The sequence below is a fragment of the Bos mutus genome, chromosome 7, assembly GCF_027580195.1.
Source record: "Bos mutus isolate GX-2022 chromosome 7, NWIPB_WYAK_1.1, whole genome shotgun sequence".
Classification (NCBI taxonomy): domain Eukaryota; kingdom Metazoa; phylum Chordata; class Mammalia; order Artiodactyla; family Bovidae; genus Bos; species Bos mutus.
In genome coordinates, this window is record NC_091623.1 from 55,035,265 (window position 1) to 55,042,552 (window position 7,288).

The window sequence follows — 7,288 nt, forward strand, 5'->3', positions numbered from 1 at the left end:
GTTTCCGTTGTTTCCCCATCAATTACCATGAAGTGATTGGATCGGATGCCATGATCTTCATTTTTTGAATGTTGAGTTTTAAGACAGTTTTTTCAGTCTCCTCTTTCACCTTCTTCTTTAGTTCCTCTTTGCATTCTGCCATAAGGGTGATGTCATCTGCATATCTGAGGTTATTGGTATTTCTCCTGGCAATGTTTCTCCTAACTTGTGATTCATCTAGCTCAGCATTTCGAATGATGTTCTCTGTATATAAGTTAAGTAAGCAGGGTGACAATATACAGGCTTGATTCCTTTCCCAGTTCTGAACCAGTCTGCTGTTCCATGTTCAGTTCTAACTGTTACTTCTTGACCTGCACATAGATTCCTTAGGATGCAGGTAAGATGGTCTGGTAGTCCCATTTCTTTAAGAATTGTCCACAGTTTGTTATGACCCATACAGTCAAATTTATATATTAATATATACATATATATATAACTTTTCCCCCATACTTCTTGGCTTGTGGGATCTTAGTTCTCCAACCAGGGATCAAACCCATGCCCTGGAATGGAAGTGCCAAGCTCTAACCACTGGACTGCCAGGGAATTCCCCTATATCACATTTTCTTTATCCATTCATCCATTGGTGGGAATTTATGTTGCCTGCTTCCACATGCGGGCTACTGTAAGTAATACTGTAATAAACATGAGGGTATGCGTATCTTTTTGAGATAGCGACATCATTTTTTTCAGATAAATATCCAGAAGTAGTTGGATCACATGATAGTCCTATTTTTACTTTTTTGAGGAACTGACATAGAGTTTTCCATAATGGCTCCACTAATTTGCATTCCTACCAACAGGGCTGAAGGGTTCCTTTTCTCCACATTCTCACCAACACTTGTTATCTCTTGCCTTCTTGATAATCATCATTCTAACAGGCATGAGGTGCTATCTCATTGTGGTTTTGGTAAGCATTTCTCTGATGATTAGTGTTGCCCAAGCACCTTTTCACACACCAGTTAGCCATCCGTATGTCTTCTTCGGAAGACTATCTATTCAGATCCTCTGCCTGTTACTGGAAAACCTGCCTCTTGGTGAGTGTCGAGCCCAAAGACACAACCAGGGATCTTTCTCAAAGCAGCAAAATTGGGGACCTTTTATGCTAAGATTTTGTACATATGCATGAAGCGGGTTGAGCAAAGGAGAATTCAGCATAGAATTTGGACAAAGGTTAACAGAGTCCAAGCTTTGAAAGTGAAAGTCGCTCAGTCGTGTCTGATTCTTTGAGACCCATGGACTATATAGTCCATGGAATTCTCCAGGCCAGAGTACTGAAGTGGGTAGCCTATCCCTTCTCCAGCAGATCTTCCTGACCTAGCAGTCAAACTGGAGTCTCCTGCATTGCAGGTGGATTCTTTACCAACTGAGCTATCAGGGAAGCCTAGTCCAAGCTCTAGTTAATTGAAATCAGGAGGATTAGAAAAGATCAACATCATTATTCCTTCAGTTCAGTTCAGTTGTTCAGTTGTGTCCTACTCTTTGCAACCCCATGAACCGCAGCATGCCAGGCCTCCCTGTCCATCACCAACTCCTGGAGTTTACCCAAACTCATGTCCATTGAGTCGGTGATGCCATCCAACCAATCTCATCCTCTGTCATCCCCTTCTCCTCCTGCCCTCAATCTTTCCCAACATCAGGGTCTTTTCAAATAAGTCAGCTCTTCACATCAGGTGGCCAAAGTATTGGAGTTTCAGCTGCAACATCAGTCCTTCCAATGAACACCCAGGACTGATGTCCTTTAGGATGGACTGGTTGGATCTTTGTGCAGTCCAAGGGACTCTCAAGAGTCTTCTCCAACACCACAGTTCAAAAGCATCAGTTCTTTGGCACTCAGCTTTCTTTATAGTCCAACTCTCACATCCATACATGACTACTGGAAAAACTATAGCCTTGACTAGACAGATCTTTGTTGACAAAGTAATGTCTCTGCTTTTTAATATGCTGTCTAGGTTGGTCATAACTTTCCTTCCAAGGAGTAAGCATCTTTTAATTTCATGGTACAGCCATGAAAATCACCATCTGCAGTGATTTTGGAGCCCCCAAAAAATAAAGTCAGCCACTGTTGCCACTGTTTCCCCATCTATTTGCCATGAAGTGATGGGACCAGATGCCATGATCTTTGTTTTCTGAATGTTGAGCTTTAAGCCAACTTCTTCACTCTCCTCTTTCACTTTCATCAAGAGGTTCTTTAGTTCTTCTTCACTTTCTGCCATAAGGGTGGTGTCATCTGCATATTTGAGGTTATTAATACATCTCCCGGCAATCTTAATTCCAGCTTGTGCTTCTTCCAGCTCAGCGTTTCTCATGATGTACTCTGCATAGAAGTTAAATAAGCAGGGTGACAATATACAGCCTTGACGTACTCCTTTTCCTATTTGGAACCAGTCTGTTGTTCCATGTCCAGTTCTAACTGTTGCTTCCTGACCTGCATACAGGTTTCTCAAGAGGCAGGTCAGGTGTCTGGTGTTCCCATCTCTTTAAGAATTTTCCACAGTTTATTGTGATCCACACAGTCAAAGGCTTTGGCATAGTCATAAAGCAGAAATAGATGTTTTTCTGGAACTCTCTTGCTTTTTCAATGATCCACTGAATGTTGGCAATTTGATCTTAGGGTCTAGTTAATCTGGTGGTTGAGTGCTTGAGGGAGGTTTGAATTTTACAAAATGCTTCAAAAAGTGCTTCAGGCTAATCCTTACCACTGAAACAGAACTGAAGTCTTTACAACTAATTTATTACCTTCACTGTTGTTACTTCTCTTGCCTGATAACAGTTGTATGTTTCTCTATCTTTCCTTCCCTTACAATCATTAATTACTGAGACTTGATCAAGGGCAAGCTTGTAGCCAGGTTTAGATCACAAAATGACTCAGGGAAAAAATAAATGGCTTCTCTTATGTCAAAGGGCTTCCCTGGTGGGTTAGACAGTAAAGAATCTGCCTGTAATGCAGGAGACTTGGGTTCAATTCCGGGTTGGGAAGATCCCCTGGAGAGGGGAATGGCTACCCATTCCAGTGTCCTACCTTGGGAAATCCCATGGACAGGGGAGCCTGGTGAGCTACAGTCTCTGGGGTCGCAAAGAGTAGGACATGGCTGAATGACTTTCAGTTTCATTTTTCTTATGTCAAAAAGGTATATTTGGTTCTTTTCCTCCAGGGATCTCTACCCTGTCTGCTTAAAGCCCACTTAAAATTTTTTTTTTTAATTTAGCAGTAGCGGGTCTTCCTGGAGAAGGAAATGGCAACCCACTTCAGTATTCTTGCCGGGGAAATCCCATGGACAGAGGAGGCTGGTGGGCTACAGTCCATGGGGTCTCAAGAATTGGACGTGACTGAGCACTTGTCAGCAGCAGCGGGTCTTAGTTTCGGGATCTTCATTCCTTCACACAGTATCTTTCGCTGTCGCACTCAGGCTCAGTTGCCCCAGCATGGGGGGTCTTAGTTCCTCATGCACGCATGCTTGCTGTGTCACTTCAGTCCTGCCCGACTCTTTGCAACCCTATGGACTGTAGCCTGCCGGGCTTCTCTGTCCATGGGACTCTCCAGGCAAGAATACTGGAGTAGGTTGCCATTTCTTTCTCCACTTAAATGCTCAACCAGGATCAGACCTGTGTCCCCTGAATGGCTAGGCAGATTCTTAACCACTAGATCACCAGGGAAGTCCCACATGCCCACTTTTTAATCCAATTATCCACATTTCTTTTTACATGGCTACTAGAATATTGAAAAATGTACTTCATGTTTCTGTTGAACAATGCTGCTCTAGATTTTTGTGTGTGTGGTGGAAATTGTTCAGGAAAATAATTTTATATATAGGCATGTTCCTAGGACTTCGCTGGTAGTCCAATGGCTAAGACTCTGAGCTCCCTATGCAGGGGACCCAGGGTCTGATAACCTGGGAACTAGATTCCATATGCCGCAACTAAAGACCTCACGTGCCACAACTATCAATAATAATAAATGAAACAAACCTGCTTGCCATGACTAAAACTCCCACATGATACAACAAAGATTAAAGATCCTGCATGCCACAACTGAGACCCAGTGCAGCCAAATAAATAAAGAAATATTTAAAAAGAGTTTTTTCCAACTGTTGTGTGGTTTTGAAGGGTCAACGATGGCATGCAGGAGGCCAAGAAGGACACAACAGTGGTGGTGGGGGCCGGACCTCAGAGGGCAGTGGTGGGAGTAAGAATGACAACAGCAGTAACAATTCACAGTAAAGTGGTAGTTGCTGTGTTTTAAGTATTTTGCATGTTAATTTCATTCTTCTCCGAAGCCCTAGGAAGTAGGAACAATTACTACCCCATTTGGCAGATGAAGAAACTGAGGTACAGAGAAGCAAGATCATCTGTTTAAGACACCTGGTTGCAGCCTATGCCCCTATGGGGACATGAGGACAATTACGGACAGATTAGTAGGTGGACTGAGAGATCCCGGGAAGGGAGACAATGAAGCCTGGGTATGGGGGAGCCAAGGGCATGGAAGGAAAAGCCAGTGGTGGTGAAAGACAGGATCAATTAAGGGTGCACCAAACCTGGGGAGCCTGGAGGACCTCCAAGGGGGGATACAAGTGGCAACTGGATGCTGGGTGGGGACAGACACCAGGTGGACAGCTGAGGTTGTGGCTATACTTGCATGAAATGGGGGTAACGGGAAGGAATTGAGGGTCACAGTAAATCACTGCCCTCCTCCAGGCAGAAACTGTTGCAGGAAGGGGGACCCCTTCCAGGGCCCAAGAATGGGCTCTTGTCTAACACTTGGAAATGAATTGTCTGAGGAGACACATGTGGTGACAAAGTAGAAGACTTTATTGGCAAGGCGCACCCAGGCAGAGAGCAGCAGGGTAAGGGAACCCAGGAGAAGTGCTCTACCACATGGCTCGAAGTCTCACGTTTTATGGTGATGGGGTTAGTTTCCGAGTTGTCTCTGGCCAGTCATCTTGCTTGGCCTGTATTTGATCTGACTCAGGGTCCTTCCTGGTGGTTTGAATCTCTCAGTCAAGAGGGACTTTAGCGCAAAGGATCATCGGAGGTTGGTAGGACATATGATGGACTGGCATCTCCTCCCTCCTTTTGGCTCCTCCGGAATTCTCCTGGTTAGTTTTGCCGGCAGCGTTGTAGTCTTTATTGGAATTTCCTGTTGTGAGACCATGCATGCAAGTGGTTATCATCCTGCCTGGCCAAGGTGGGCAGTTTCCATCAACAGTGGTGGCCGTGGTGGAAGGGGGTCCAGGGAGGAAATCAAACAGAAGGGGGTCACCTGTGGCCACCCCAGTCAGTCTGCCCCCAAGAGGCTATAAACTCTCCTTGCATTCCACAAGTTGCTTGAGCACCTATGTAAGCCAGGCCCATGTTGAGTGTTGAGGAGTCAGCAGTGACCAAGATGGACAGAGATGTCTTCCCTCGTGGTGTGGTAGGGACAGTGGATATAACTTAATATGAATTATATATAAATAGAAGATCAGTGCTTTGGTCTGAAAGTTTGTGTCCCCCCTCCCAAATTCATATTTTGAAATCCAACTTCCTTATGTGAAGTTATTAGGAGGTGGGGCCTTTGGGAATTGATTGGGGTTAGATGAGGATTTGAGGGTACAGCCCCCATAATTAGATTAATGCCCTTATGAAGAGGAAGAGAAACAAGGTATTTCTTTCTGTGTGCAATGCACCAAGGAAAGGCCATGTGAGGACGTAACCAGGAACAGGGACTTCACCAAGACCCCTGCAGTGCTGGCACCCTGATCTTGGACTTCCACCATCCAGAATTATGTGAAATAAACGGCTGGGAATTCCCTGGTGGTCCAGTGGATATGAATCTGCCTGCCAATGCAGGGGACAGGAGTTCTACCACTGGTCCAGGGAGAGCCCACATGCCATGGAGCAACTAAGCCCGTGGGCCACAACTACTGAGAGCCTGCATGCTGCAACTACTGAAGCCCATTAAGCCCTTGGGCCTAGAGTCTGTGCTCTGCAACAAGAGAAGCTACTGCACTGAGAAGCAGCAATGAAGACCCAGTGCAACCATTAATAAATAAATGTCTAAAAATTTTTTAAAAAGAAAGAAATGTCTGTTACATAATCCGCCCAGGCTGCCCTATTTATTATAGCAGCCCCAGCTTACTCAGACAATCAGTTTATGATAACTGCTCTGGGAAAATATATATATATATATATATATATATATATATATATATATATGTAGCAGGAAGGGAGAAGGGTCCCAAGGGCAGGGATGGGGTGGAATTTTGAAGATGGTCACACTGCAGTTATGAGATATGAATAAAATCCTGAAGGAGGCTGAGAGAGAGCCATGCAGACATCTCAGGGAACAGAGGTGTAGGCAGAGGCAACAGCAGGTGCAAAGGTCCTGAGGTGGGATGGTACCTATTGAATTTGAGAAAGGAGGCAGGTCTTCACATCACACAGCCTTGTCCAGATCCTTCATCCAACTTCCTTCAGCTGGCTGGGGACACAGCCCTTGAGCTGGCCACTAGAGGCCACCCTCTCTGTGGTTTCCAGGGTCACTACACTCATTCTGCCTGGGAGGTCACGACTGGCTTTCGCTGAGCCCTAACTGTGCCTCAAATGCCACGCTAAGCGCTTTAGAGAGATGAACTCAGCTGTCTTCCAAACGTTCCTCTGAGTTAGATGCATTGAAAACATTTATTGCAGTTTTATTGAGTATAAGTGACACATAACAAACCACACACTTTTAACGTGCACAATCCGTTGAGCTGGAAGCAATCACCATAACCAAGATATTAATACTAAACAAATCCTAGTTCTTTTTTTTAATCCCTCCCTCCCACGTCTCCGCACCCAACCCCCAGGCAACCACTATAGATGAGGTTGCATTTTCTAGAGTTTAAATAGAACCATAGAGTACATACTTTTTAAATTTTTGGTCTGGCGTCTTTCCCTCAGTAAAATTAGGAAGATTCATTTGTGTTGTATTTTCGAGTGCCTTTTTGCTCCTGGGGAAACTGAAGCACGTAGAGATGTGGCTTGAAGGGGGATTTTGGTGAATTGGTGTCACGCACAGATTGGGGCCCCGGTGGAGGCGGGTCCTGGGTGCGCAGCTCTCGGAGGGGCGCTCTGATCCCTCGGGGGATGCGGGCAGGTGCAAACGGCATAAGGGGCCCCGCCTCGCGGGCAGGGGGTAGTCAGTCCCTCAGCGCCTGGAGGAGGCGGGGCCGGGGCCGGGCAGGGGCGGGGTCGAAACCGGGGGGCGGGGCGGGACCAGGGCGGGGCATCC

The 7,288-nt window shown here is 45.7% G+C and overlaps 1 long non-coding RNA gene across 1 annotated transcript; it reads right to left on the minus strand.

Annotated features, from left to right (window-relative positions):
- Positions 1-4,824: 4,824 nt before the first annotated feature.
- Positions 4,825-7,204, minus strand: LOC138988627 (uncharacterized). Its single transcript, XR_011464901.1, has 2 exons — positions 6,924-7,204; positions 4,825-5,173 (listed from the first exon to the last, which is right to left on the minus strand). It is a non-coding gene; the product is annotated as an uncharacterized lncRNA (long non-coding RNA).
- Between the last annotated feature and the right edge of the window lie 84 nt (positions 7,205-7,288).